Below are 13,560 nucleotides of genomic sequence, written 5' to 3'. Positions count from 1 at the left end.
CATTTGTTCCCCCAAGTAATGTTTTTAATGGTTGGATGGAGAAACTGATTCTTTGAGAGATTTCATCATTTGTCCAAGTTTATGAGTTGGTAAATGGTGGAGTGGGGATTTAAACCAAGGCCATGTGACTCCTGAGCTGCCATTCTTAACTATTAGACAATGCTGCCATTGTGAGTCGGGGTTGAAAACAAGAACTGCTCACATGATCCTGTCATAACTGGTAGATGATTTTATTACAGATGATGAAATTGAGGCTTAAAGAGATTAAATAACTAGCATAAGATTACTTAGCTAATGTAGGGAAGGATCAGAATTCAAGCATCAAATTCAAAAGCCCCTGAATTTTCCATTCACCACATTTTAGATAAATGTGTTTAATTTTTCTTAACAAGGCAACAGCTCTATTCCCTTAAAAAGTATTCATTGTAACTTTGGTCTAGTTGATTTGCCTGGGTTAATTTATACTTATAGTTCCTCCAATAACAAGTCTAACTCCAATTTTGTGGTTTGACTACTAACAGCTTTAAAGACGCACCATTCCCCTCCCCCTCCTGCCCCACGTCACCTCTCACCCTTCTGCTCCACGTCACCACTCCCCTCCCCCTCCTGCCCCACATCTAGGAAAGCTGATGTAAAGCCCAGATGCTACCTCCTTTGGTACCTGCAAGGTCAACCCATGAAACTGACATCACAGAACACTTGAGAACCTTCATCAAGCTAACCACCCCTAATCACTGTAAATATCAAACCAGTCTACTTCCCTAGCTCTCTAAAGACATTTTTTTGACCAGCTTGGGAGCCAGCACTGTTTTCCTCAGCCAGCTTCTTAATGGGTAAATAAAGCTTTTCATGTCTTCTTGGTGAGTGTGTGTTTGTGGTGTCATCAGTTTTGACTTTAGAATCAAATCTTAGATGGAGATCCATCTTGTCTCAACAGAATTACTTCAACAGTTTCCAATATATATATTTAAAATTCAAGCAGAGGGACATCCCTGGTGGTGCAGTGGTTAAGAATCCACCTGCCAATGCAGGGGACACGAGTTAGAGCCCTGGTCCAGGAAGATCCCACGTGCAGCGGAACTAAGCCCATGAGCCACAACTACTGAGCTCACGTGGCACAACTACTGAAGCCTGTGAGCCTAGAGACCATGCTCTGCAACAAGAGAATCCACCTCAAGGAGAAGCCCGCGCACTGCAATGAAGAGCACCCCCAGCTCACCACAACTAGAGAAAGCCTGCATGCAGCAACGAAGACCCAACGCAGCCAAAAATAAAAAATATTACATTAAAAAAAACTAAAGCAGAAAAACAGTTGTTGGAAGAATATATGGTAGCTTATAATATTAATAGAAGGCTGGAAAGCCAGGCTCAGAAGTTGGGTAACTACCAAGAGCATCTAGGTAGCAGGAAAGAGACCAGTATTATGCCTCAGGAACAATCTAGTTAGGATTTTGCTGCTGGCCCTAATACCACTGAGTACTTATCACTGCCTCCATTCCTGAACTCTCACAGCACTGATTGCCAAAGCTGCATGGAATAGTCTCCATATACCCATATCATTTGGTCACTTTTCAAGATTCAAACCTGGAGGTGTGAGTATTTAATTATCAGAGCCCTAGTTTCCATACTCTAGTCAGCTACAAAGCTGGGAGAAGGTTTAACTGACTTCTGATTTAATAATGTCTCCTATTAAGATATGCACAATTGATGATAGCCTCAAAGTAGAAAGGTTGTTCTGATTCTGGGTAACATAAAACTATGCAAAACACCCTTTCTTCATTTGGGAGATAGAAAGAAGAGGAAAATTAATGAAAATTGATTATAATATTATTATTACCCATATGGATGGTACTAAGTCTATATCTCTAACCCAAATATCTCTCTGTAGATTCAGTCTTTCATTTCTATTTCCCTTTGGGATATTTACATCCAGATTCTCTTCTGCAAGTTCAAAGTGAAAATGTCAGAGACCTAACCATCATCTCCCAAAGCCAGCTCTTTTCTAAGGTTTACCTATTTCTGTAGGCTACCTTGTCTTCTAATCATGTCACTGCCACCATGGAGTTGGCTTTCTTCCTTGTGGCCTGTGTCACCAAAGATTGTCAATTGCTCCACAACCTTTTTATATATAAAATTGTTATATACTTATTATAATCAGGTTCATGCATTTCAGAACACATAAACCAAACTATTATAATCAGATTGATGCATATCAGAACACACAAACCAAATTAGATTTTACCAGATCTGGCTAAAGATAATTTTGACCAAGGGCTTCATTGAATTCATGTGTTTGTATCTTCAAACTTTTTGATGAAATAAATTCTTTAAGGAGAAATATACGATCCCAATTTGGAAGAGAAATTATTCTATGAGAATTTCAGGGGGTATTGTTAGGAATATAACCTAGAAGAGGTAAACCTCACAGCTTTTCACCAATTAGAAATAGCTATAATATTTTGACTTTTAAAAGATTAATTTGCTTAGGTACTGTATCAGATACCTCTTCTACACTACTTTCTATCCATTCTGCATCACCCATTTCTGGCGTTTTCAGCCACTGTTCCCAGCCTTGCCATTGTTGCTCATTAACTGACTCCAGGAGGTCTTCAAAAAGTGTCACACATGCACCCACTCCTCACAACACACACCTCTCATTCACTGCCCTGGGGCTTACCTAGTGATGCTGAAGTGTGAGGGGACATGCTCAGTGCCTAAAACTTGGAAGTAAGGGGAAATTAATGCCCCACAGATAAATTCCTGACAATAGAATACCAGACTGGAGAGCAGATTATTCTCACTTCCTTCCCAACTATCATTTAAGTAGTGGTATTTCTATTTTTTTAGAAGATAGTCCCACGAGATCAAGCAAGCTGTTGTGCATATAGTAAGTGCGTACACTCTTGTACTGGCTCTCCCTCCATTCCTGCTTCACTCCCTTTTCCCCTAACTTGCTTCTATAGGTTTATAACTCACTACCTTAATAAAGTGGAAGCCCATGCTTCAAACTTTGCTTTCTGGTCAACCCAGGCTAATATAGATGATTGCACTGTATCTTTCATAAATAGTCTGAGATTATTTAGAAGAAACTGGGTTTAGAGAACAAAATCATATGAAGACTGCCAAGGCCAAGATGGGGATAAGAGGTAGGCAGGTAGGGAAAATTTGTTTCAGGAAGCAAAAGTTTGAAAGTATACTGTTTATGATAGAAATTATGTATCTATGTTGATTAACTATAGTTAAAAAGGAATTAATCTACTGGAGAGGCTAAAGTAGGAAATGTTTATGGAAGCTTTGTTTCCTAAGCACCAAATTGCTCATATTTACATTACCTTATGTGGAGACAACAAATTTGATACTTTCAGTAGAAGTAGTGGCAAAGTACAGAGCTAAAGCCAGATTTCCTTTTTAGAATAATTTTCTTTCCTTTTTCTTTTTTGAAAATTAATTAATTAATTAATTAATTAATATTTTAGGTGCGCCAGGTCTTAGTCACGGCATGCATGCAGGATCCAGTTCCCCGACAAGGGATCAAACCCCGGCCCCCTATATTGGGAGCGTGGAGTCTTACCCACTGGACTCTTCCCGACCAGGGAAGTCCCTAGAACAAATTTTATATCTTCAAACTGTCAATCACATGAGTGAACATAAATCAACAAAATAGAAAAGGGACATTATGTAACAAAACAATTGCCACTTAGTATTGTCAATGAGTTTGCAGAAATCTTTATCCAAGTTTGCATATTATGACTTATCTTTGATTTATTTGCTTGAGATCTGTGATATTATTGAGATTTTAGACACATCTATTCTTTCACAGCTATCTTTTTGAAACGTTCTGGGACTTCTTACTTGTACAAGTTAGTGAGAAAACAGAATTAAATGAAGTGTAATGAAAAATAACTCAAGTTTGGAAATCTGAGTTTTTACTTATATTATAGTTGAAACATTTATCATAGTACAATTTTAATCCTTATAAATTTGTACTTATACAGAAAAGTATCTTTCTCATTATCTTAGTTGCTAAAATTTTATATGGCAAACTCTTTAAAAACTTTACATAAGAAAGATGGGGCTGAATTTCTTTAAAGAACAAATGTTCTGATTTCTAGTAAAAAAAGAAAAAGAAATCTTATATAGAAATCCATCCATAGGTTCAGTCATTTTGAAATACATTCTTGAAATTAATCTTGGCATTAAAAATTTAAGACTAAATTTACTCTGAAAAGAAAGTAGCAAGTAAATTGGACAGAAAGTAGCTTTTCCAGATATAAAAAAAATCCTACATTTTAAATTTCTGGCATGTCTTAATATTAACATTTATTGAGACAGTATTTGGCTTGGCAGAGGTCCCATGTGATTTACCTCCTAGTCATGCAAAAAGTGGCATATAATATTAGACAAATATATGTTGAATTTGATGTACTTAATGGGTAAAATTATTGGACAGAATATAAAAAGCACCAACACTAAAAGAAAAAAGTGATAAATTATATTTCACCAACATTTAAAATATTTTCTCACCAAAAGGCAAGGAATAATCCATACACTGTGAAATATATTCAGATATATAAATTATAAAAAGAACATATCCAGAATATGTACATAATCCTACAAATAAACAATAAAAAGACGGATAACCCAGTAAAAAAAAATGGCAAAAGACTTGAAGAGACACTTCACAAAAGGTAAGTGAATGACCAATAAATATATAAAAAGGTGGTCAACATTTTTATTAATAGTCATTGAGGATATGTACAATAAAGTGACGACAAGATACTATTCACACCCTAGAAAAGTTAACCAAAGGAAAACAAGAAACGGAAACTAAAAATATCAAATGTTATAAAGCATGTAGGCCAGTTGGAACTCTCAAAAACTGCAGTTGGGTGTTATATCAGTTTGCTAGCGCTGTCAAAATGAAGTATTGCAAAGTGGAGGCTTACACAACAGAAATCTGTTGTCTCAGTTCTGGAAACCAGAAGTGTGAAGTCAAAGTGTTGGCAGGGTTGGTTTCTTTTGAGAGCTCTGAGGAAAGGATTTCTTTCAGGCCTCTCTCTTTGGCTTGTAGATGGCTATCTTCATGTTCATATGGCATTCTCCCTCTTTATGTACATCTGTTTCTAAATTCCCCCTTTTAATAAGAATACCAGTCATATCGGATTAGGACCCACCCAACGATCTCATTTTAATTTAACTAATTACATCTGTGACAATTCCATTTTTAAAGAAGAACACATTCTGAAGTAATGGGAATTAGGACTCAACATATGAATCTTGGAGGTACACAATTCAACTCATAATAGGTATTAAAAAAGTATAATCACTTTGTAGTACTGATTGTAGTTAAATATCTCTACACTAAAATCTAACAATTTCATACTTTAGATATGTACTCAAGGTATGTGAAATCATATTTTGCCCAAAAGACTTGTAGAAAAATGCTTATAGCAGACTTACTCATAGTGGCTGAAAGCTGGAAATGGAAATGATCCCAGATATCCATCTACAAGAAAAAATGTTTAACAAACTATGAAATATCCATACAATGAAATATTACTCAGCAGTTAAAATGGATGAAGTAAATGCAACAACATGGATCATTGCAAAATCATTATGTTAAGCAGGTAAGTCAGGAACAAGTCCTGGAAGGTGACGGAGGTCAGATAATGGTGAACAGTTATAACATCTTTCATACACAGGTGATGAGAAAGGCAGATTCTGGGGATGCTTAAAAATCATAGAAGTTTCTTTCCAAACCAGTAAAAAAGAAGAAATGTAATTGGCTTATATAGTTAGAAAGTCCTCAATTTACTGATATAAGTAAATAATTTATTAACAGATTTTAAGAGCTAAAATGATTTGAATAGTGCCTCCTAAACTCCCACTAAAATATCAACTGCTTATAACTACAGGACAAAATGTAAAAGAACGAAATAAAATAGAATGTACAACATGTAATAGTCTTTCTTTGGCTCATTGGAAGACTCTCAATTGTCTAAGTGCTCTAATGATCACAGCCCCTGAAAGACTAATTAGCTAATTTGCAAAATAAATTTCAAGGTCCTTTCTTTCTTGCTTCAACTGCTCCTGATCAAACATTAAAAATATTTGCTGAAAAACACTAACTTTAATTGAAAGGAAAGAAAGGGGAAAAAAAACTCACAACCTCATTACCACAGCCATTATAGTGGTTTTGCTTTTCCATGTTTACATTTCAGCCGTTGTCCATTTGCAGACATAATTTTTTACATATTATTAGACACATCATAAATATAGTTAATGCTTCTTTTTCACTGACCAAGATATTTATAAGCATTTTCTATGCATTTTACTGTATATTTAAGCAGAATATGTACTGTGAAATCTGTGAATCCATAAAAAAATAAACATCAAATTATAAGGCACTGTGGCAAAGATGACTAGTTTCCTACCCCAATATCATCTCTTCTCCTTAGGAAGTTAAAAATATATATACTTAGGAAAGCAAAGTATAATGCAGATAACGATTGTATTTCTCAGCCTCTCATGAATTAAGGGTCATTAAATTTTGACCAATAAGAGGTAAGGAGAACTTTTCTTATGGTATTTCTGGTTATGATCCTTAAGCAGGAATGATCACTTCCTTTTTTACTTTTTTCCTCATTTGGGATTTAGACAGGATGGCCAAGTTTGAGAAAATCATCTTAAAATATCAAGCTAGAATGAACCAAGATTCTGGAAGAGAAGATCTGGGTTGAAATGCCTTGAGAGACAAACAAGTTGTTCACCCATTATTTACTGTTTTTTTGATTTTGATTTAGTTTAGTTTTGTCATATGTTGCTGAACCTAACACTAACAAATACAGGTCCAGTAAAATTCTGCAGCAAAAAAATACACATTGACACTTTGTAAGCTTCTAGAAATGCATGTGTTTAAAAAAATTCCAACAGTACAAAAAGGTATAAAACAAAAATTAAAACTATTCACTCTCTATTTCCTCCCCCCACAATAATGTCTATTGAAAGTTTGTTTTGTTCCTCCAAATAAATATTTATTTGCTCATATGATAAAAAGATATAAGTACAGATGGATAACTAGCTATAAAAGTACATATTGACTGTCAGTTATTTTAGTTACTTTTATCTATGTGTATAGGTATTGATGTAGATATAAATACATACATATGCACATTTTTCCTGATCTTAGCATTATACAGTACTTATTTATATGTTCTGAAGGCTGAGAAAAGTAGCTAATTTTCACTTTCTTCTATCCTCCCTCTCTTCTTAACCTCCTTGATTTCATTATGCTACATTTTTTCTAACATTCCTTCTATAACATTATATGACTACTTATAATTTTATTTCTTGATTGTTTCAGGTTGATTCAATGCTTGTTAATTTTCCACCAAGTAAGTTGAGAAAATTAATAGAATTCTCTTAACTACTATTCTCCACTCCACTTCCCATTTTTTGTTTCTTGTCATTATGACACATATATATATATGTGCTAGCATATATGTGTTATATGTTATTATGACATATATACAATATATAGTGTATAACATTTAATGTCTGTAACCACATTTTATATAGTTTTATATATGAATGACTTCAATACTGACCATTGTTCTTTCATCATGACTTATTTTGAGTTGCCTGGATTTTTCTAATAGTTATATCTAAAAAGGATTTTATGTTTGGAAATGTCTTGCTGCTTCCTCTATACATTAACACATTTGGATGAACATAGCTTTCTTGAGCCTTCATGATCTCACAGTCATAGCTCCATTGTCACTGGGGATTTAGTATAGATCATCCTGGCTCTGGAAAACCCTGAGGTATGGTTTCCCTTATTTCTCTCTCTAAATGTTTGAGAAGTCCTTTATTCTTGAAATTCAATGTTTGTCTCAGTACAGATGATTTTTACATCAGTTTTCCCTAAATTAGGGTGGGTGATTTCAATCTCAGAAAATCCAATTCTTCCTTAATTTCAGGGAGAATTCACACAAAGTTTTTGTCAAATTTCGCCCACACTATTTACATTATATATGTCAAGGGCATCATTTTCTTTAACCTGGGGCCAGTTTTTTTAAATCTTTTAATAATTCTAAAATATAAAATAATACTTGATTGTTGGTTTATGCTCACAAGTAAAGGAACAGTTTGTTTTATGTTAGTAATTTTACTTCATTTCCTCCACAGTTTTAAAAGGTTGTTAGGTAAACAGAACTTAAACCTAAACAATTTATATTCAGAAATTTTTCTGAGGTTCTGAGAAAAATGACACAGGTAATTTGAGGGGAAAGAGAGGTGTTTGCTTACTAAAAATGTCCTTATTCTACATTTTCATCTGATAGATAATTTGACTGGATATATAATTCTGGGTGGAAGTTATTTTCTCCCAGAGTTTGGAAGCCTTTACTCCATTTTCTTTAGCTTCTAACATTGCTGTTGAAGACTTCTCTCTGTTTTTGGATTCTTTATATGAATAAATAATACTATTATTTCTCTCTGAAAGCTTTTAGAATAATTTATTTCTTTGTATTCTAAAATTTCAGGATGATAATATTGATATTGACCTTTTTGCATTTATTTTGCTCAGCAGTTAGTGATCATTTACAATTTGGAAATTCATGTCTCTCAGTTCTTAAGACATTTTAGCATTACTTGCTTCATATTTTTCTCTCCTCTTAGCTTATTTTTCTGGAATTCCTGTTATTTGTATTTGGAATATCTGAAATAGTTCTTTGAAACTTTTATCCTTACCTTCCTAATTTTCAATTTTCTTTACTCTCTCTTCTAGAAGATTCTTCAACTTTATCTTTCTTTCTTTCATTTATACTATAATAGTATTGATTTCTCAGAGTATTTTTGTTGTTGTTATCTCTGTTGTTTTATATGGCGTCTTGTTTTTTCTTACAGATGTAATACTTTTACTGATGGAAAATGTTTGATCCTCTGTAGAGAATAAAACTCCAGATTTCTGAGAGCATAATGAAAGATAAATTCCCTAGCAGGGCAGGCTGAGGAAGAGTCTTTAGGGGTTTAACCACTTCTTATTTATTTATTTATTTATTTTTGCGTTGGGTCTTTGTTGCTTTCTCTAGTTGCAGCGAGTGGGGCCTACTCTTTGTTGCAGTGCGCGGGCTTCTCATTGCAGTGGTTTCTCTTGTTGCGGAGCACAGGCTCTAGGCATGTGGGCTTCAGTAGTTATGGCGTGTAGGCTCTGTAGTTGTGGCTCATGGGCTCTAGAGCGTAGGCTCAGTAGCTGTGGTGCACAGGCTTAGTTGCTCCCTGGCATGTGGGATCTTCCCGGACCCGGGCTGGAACCCAAGTCCCCTGAATTGGCAGGTGGATTCTTAACCACTGTGCCACCAGGGAAGCCCTCTAACCACTTCTTTAAAAAAACTTTCAAACTATCTTGATTTAGTTTAGACTCACCAACCCCACCCTTGCATCCCAGCCTCCTTCCCCTTTCTGAGAGACACCAGATGCTAACAATCCCTGAGCCTTTAGATCTCTGTAGTGTAAACTGTGTTGCTTTATTGTTAACACCATAGATTTAGAATTGGGCTTCAGGATTTGACTTCCTTGGGTATAAGTTACCATTCATAAGTCTGTCTACAGCTCTTAAAATTATTTTGATATTTTCTCTCTCCTGTTAGCTATGTCCTTTTAGGTGCTTTGTGACTTAAAAGAAATTTTAATAGCTATGAGGATGGAACAAATATAAATATGTGCCTTCATTCTATCTTCTTTATCTAGATGGCCTTTTAATCAACTTTGTGATAAAAATGATTGTTGACTACTTTTTAAAATTTAGTATTTACTTGTTGCTATTATTTGTAAAATATAAACAAATTTTAAAAGAAAGAAAATGTTAAATATAAGCAAACTGCCAAGATAATAAGAGGAGAAGAGAAAGAACCTGCTTAACATGAAGACATGCAAGTTTTCTCATCTTGAAGGTGAGGATTATGTGACTTGGGTTAGTAATGGCTATAGTAAGATAAACTAAATTCTTTAGGGTCTTATTTATATTTTCATGTAAATATTTAATTGTTTGGTTGAATTAAGCTCAAAGAAGTGGTCTAAACTGTTCTGATCTAAATTAAGAAAAATCCCTCATAATCTTTAAAATTTCTAAATGATACAATAATACTTAATGGGGATGAAAATAACTAGTGTCATTATTTCTCTTGCCTACACAAGGTTTATGAAAAGCTCAAGAGAAAATGCTCTGAGTTGATCACAGTCTGTTTTGTTTTTCCTTCCCCTTTGCTTTCACACTCCCACTGCCCCTTTCCCTCTCTCTTCTCCCTCTCTCAATCCCTCTGCATCTTTTCTTTCTCAGACATGAATTTTGGCATCTGAACATAAGTGCAAGTGGAATGTAAGAAGGAAAGAAGAAACTGAATGTTATGGATTTGAAACTTCTTGACAAAACACAGCTGCTCATACTGGAGGACATTTTATTGAAAACATAAATTCCCACAAGCAGCACATGGAGTCCAGTAGTTTTCAAGCTGACAAGACTGTGTTGTGAACATTCTAACTGAATATTTAACAACTGTGGTAACTGTCAATTATGTAAATGGTAAAATGATATACTCTAGATTTATGGAGCACAAAATAAACTCATAGTGGGAAAATTTTCACATAAATAATTACTGGAGGAATTTTTTGTTTCTTACATGCAATGTTCTAAAAAACTCAGTAAACATGAGTGCAAACCACTATTTTCCATCAGAGAATAATTAATAAATACAGATGGAATAGAAACTGACAATATGATACTGAAGAAGTTAATAATGGAATTGTAATATGCTTAACCTTAAAATGATATTATAGATATGATACTAATTTCTTCCTGTAAACTACCTGCTCCAACTCTCTCCCCACCCACAAATTGAAAGGAGCTAAGGATCTGTGCTTTATGAGGCTATTAGATTTTTCAGATACAATTATTGATTGCCAGAAATACAGGGTCAGTGTATGCAAACATCACATATTTTCAACTTTTAACAGTACAAAAACAATTTTGAGTAATTGTATTTTGAAATCATTAAGCACAGAATTTTAGGTTTTGAGAATTTATGTAACTGATGTATCTTTAAAAAGATATAAAGCCTAAAGATGATGGAACAACATGACAGAAATCTGGAATTACAGAAGAAATGAAATTCTGAAAGGTGAACTTAAATTAATCATTAGCCTAACAACAGCATTAGATCAAACTGATTGAGTGTTAGTTATATACCAGACACTGTTCTAGGTATTTTATGTGAATTAACCAATTTACTTCTCAAAGCAATCCTTTGATAATTTACTCCTAGAAGCAACCTTTTGACATTATTATTATTTTCTTCATATTAGTAGTGAAATATATGGTTATGTTAAGGCAATGGATGAGGAGATAGGAGAGCTTGTATCCAATTTTGGTCTTGCTTTTGGTCTAGGCACAATGCTCAGTTGCTTTTAAAATGAGATTTTGTGCCAAGAAGACTTGAATTTATCTTTCAGTTATAAAAAGCTACAGATTTTAAGCTGTTCTGTCTTATGGATTGAGTGAAAAATAAGTTATTGTATTTAGGCAATTTCTTGTTCTTGATTCAGACTTATGGGCTGTACCTCAGGTTTTTCAAATCGCTAACATAATGATAGTAATAATACTTTTCTCAGAGGATTGATTGGAAAAGGTAATGAGTTATTATAATGTTACTGAAGGCAAATATTTAGGATAGTGCTTGGTCTGCAACAAACACTCAATAAATTAAAGCTAATACTGTTTTTGACTAAATATCAGGATTTAAAGATTTTTTTATTTTTCTGTAAAATTTTTAAAGATAATATTTTGCATATTATCCAGCAAGTCTGCTCTTAATGCTTTAGAATAAAATAATTTAGCTATTAACAATAATAGTAAACAACTGATAAATGTAAACTGTTAATACAATCTTAACATCTTAAGTATTATGATGTTATCCATTACCATAATTCAATAATATTGCATTGTTTACTTCTTATTTCACCTAGTGCTTAAACTATTGTTTACTCCAAGTATTATAATCTTTACTCAAAGGAGGTTTACTTCTTTTTTCTCTTCAACATTCCTTTGAGATGCTTAATTTAGAATACTCAGAGACATTTTATTTATAATTAATCTAAAATTCTCTGTTTGATTTTCAAACTTCCCCACAGTCACATCTCACAATATTTTCATGTTGCTTTTATCCACTTCTATTAGTGTCTGCTGTCCCCAAATTTTAACAGCTAGATCTCTCACAAAAATTCAATCCTGCCTAATTTTCTAATTCACTTTTGACCAGATCAGGAAATAATATATATCAACACCACAGTCTCCTGTGTGACAAGAGCAGGAATCTAAATAAACTGTAACTACCTTATCACGGATGAGATTTGGTAACCAACGAAAATTTCAAAACTCAATTTTCTCCAAAAAAGTAATCTTCTGATATACTTCCTTTTACACCTCCAAAAAGGTTTTTTGAAAAGTGATATACATCTTCAAAAATTTGTAGATTCAACAAAAATTTAAATAGTATGAAAGTGAGCAATGTCCTACATTATGTAAATATTGCCATTTAAAACTAAAACTGTTACCCTTGCAAATTTATCCATTGGACTTGAAATACCATATCAATTTGATACCTAATATAATTAAATTAAAATATACATAATCAAGAATATGAATTTATCATTGTTCCCTTTTCTCCTTAAACTCACATTTCCATTCCATTCCATTTTCTGAATTCAGAATTCACCCATTGTATGGTATAGTTATGCTTGAAAGTGTTTTACTGATCACCCTATCATACACCTCTGCATCAAAAATACATATATTATTTAAATTTATTTCAATAAAATTATTTTATTACAAGATTTTATATTAGCATATGTTTCTTAAATATTTTTATTAAAACATTGTAATTGCAGATTTGGTTGATTCTATCTCTAAAACAATGACTGTCTTGTGACTAAATTGTACAGGTATTTCTTTTTGACAGATAACCTATAACATCAGACTAAGTTGTTTTATTTTCTAACATCTTTATTGGAGTATAATTGCTTTACAATGTTGTGTTAATTTCCGCTGTATAGCAAAACAAATCAGTTATATGTATTCATATATCCACATATCCCCTCCTTCTTGCACCTCACTCCCAACTTCCCTATCCCACCCCTCTAGGTGGTCACAAAGCAACAAGCTGATCTCCCTGTGCTATGCAACTGCTTCCCACTAGCTATCTATTTTACATTTGGTAGTGTATATATGTAAATGCTACCCTTTCACTTCGTCCCAGCTTACCGTTCCCCATCCCCGTGTCCTCAAGTCCATTCTCTACACCTGTGTCTTTATTCCTGTCCTGCCCCTAGGTTCTTCAGAACTTTTTTTTTTTTTTTACATTCCATATATATGTGTTAGCATATGGTATTTACTTTTCTCTTTCTGACTTACTTCACTACTCTATATGACAGACTCTAGGTCCATCCACGTCATTACAAAAAACTCAATTTTGTTTCTTTTTATGGCTGAGTAATATTCCATTGTGT

The 13,560-nt window shown here is 33.7% G+C and overlaps 1 long non-coding RNA gene across 1 annotated transcript in view; it reads left to right on the top strand.

Annotated features, from left to right (window-relative positions):
- The window catches only part of LOC138842660 (uncharacterized), a 373,402-nt gene extending 361,458 nt beyond the window's left edge, over positions 1-11,944 (top strand). The window contains exon 4 of the long non-coding RNA XR_011377390.1: positions 10,340-11,944. This is a non-coding gene — a long non-coding RNA (uncharacterized lncRNA). The remainder of the gene's footprint in view (positions 1-10,339) is intronic.
- The last annotated feature ends 1,616 nt before the right edge of the window (positions 11,945-13,560 follow it).

This window comes from Globicephala melas, chromosome 4, assembly GCF_963455315.2.
Source record: "Globicephala melas chromosome 4, mGloMel1.2, whole genome shotgun sequence".
NCBI lineage: Eukaryota > Metazoa > Chordata > Mammalia > Artiodactyla > Delphinidae > Globicephala > Globicephala melas.
This window is presented reverse-complemented; position numbering and strand designations above follow the sequence as displayed.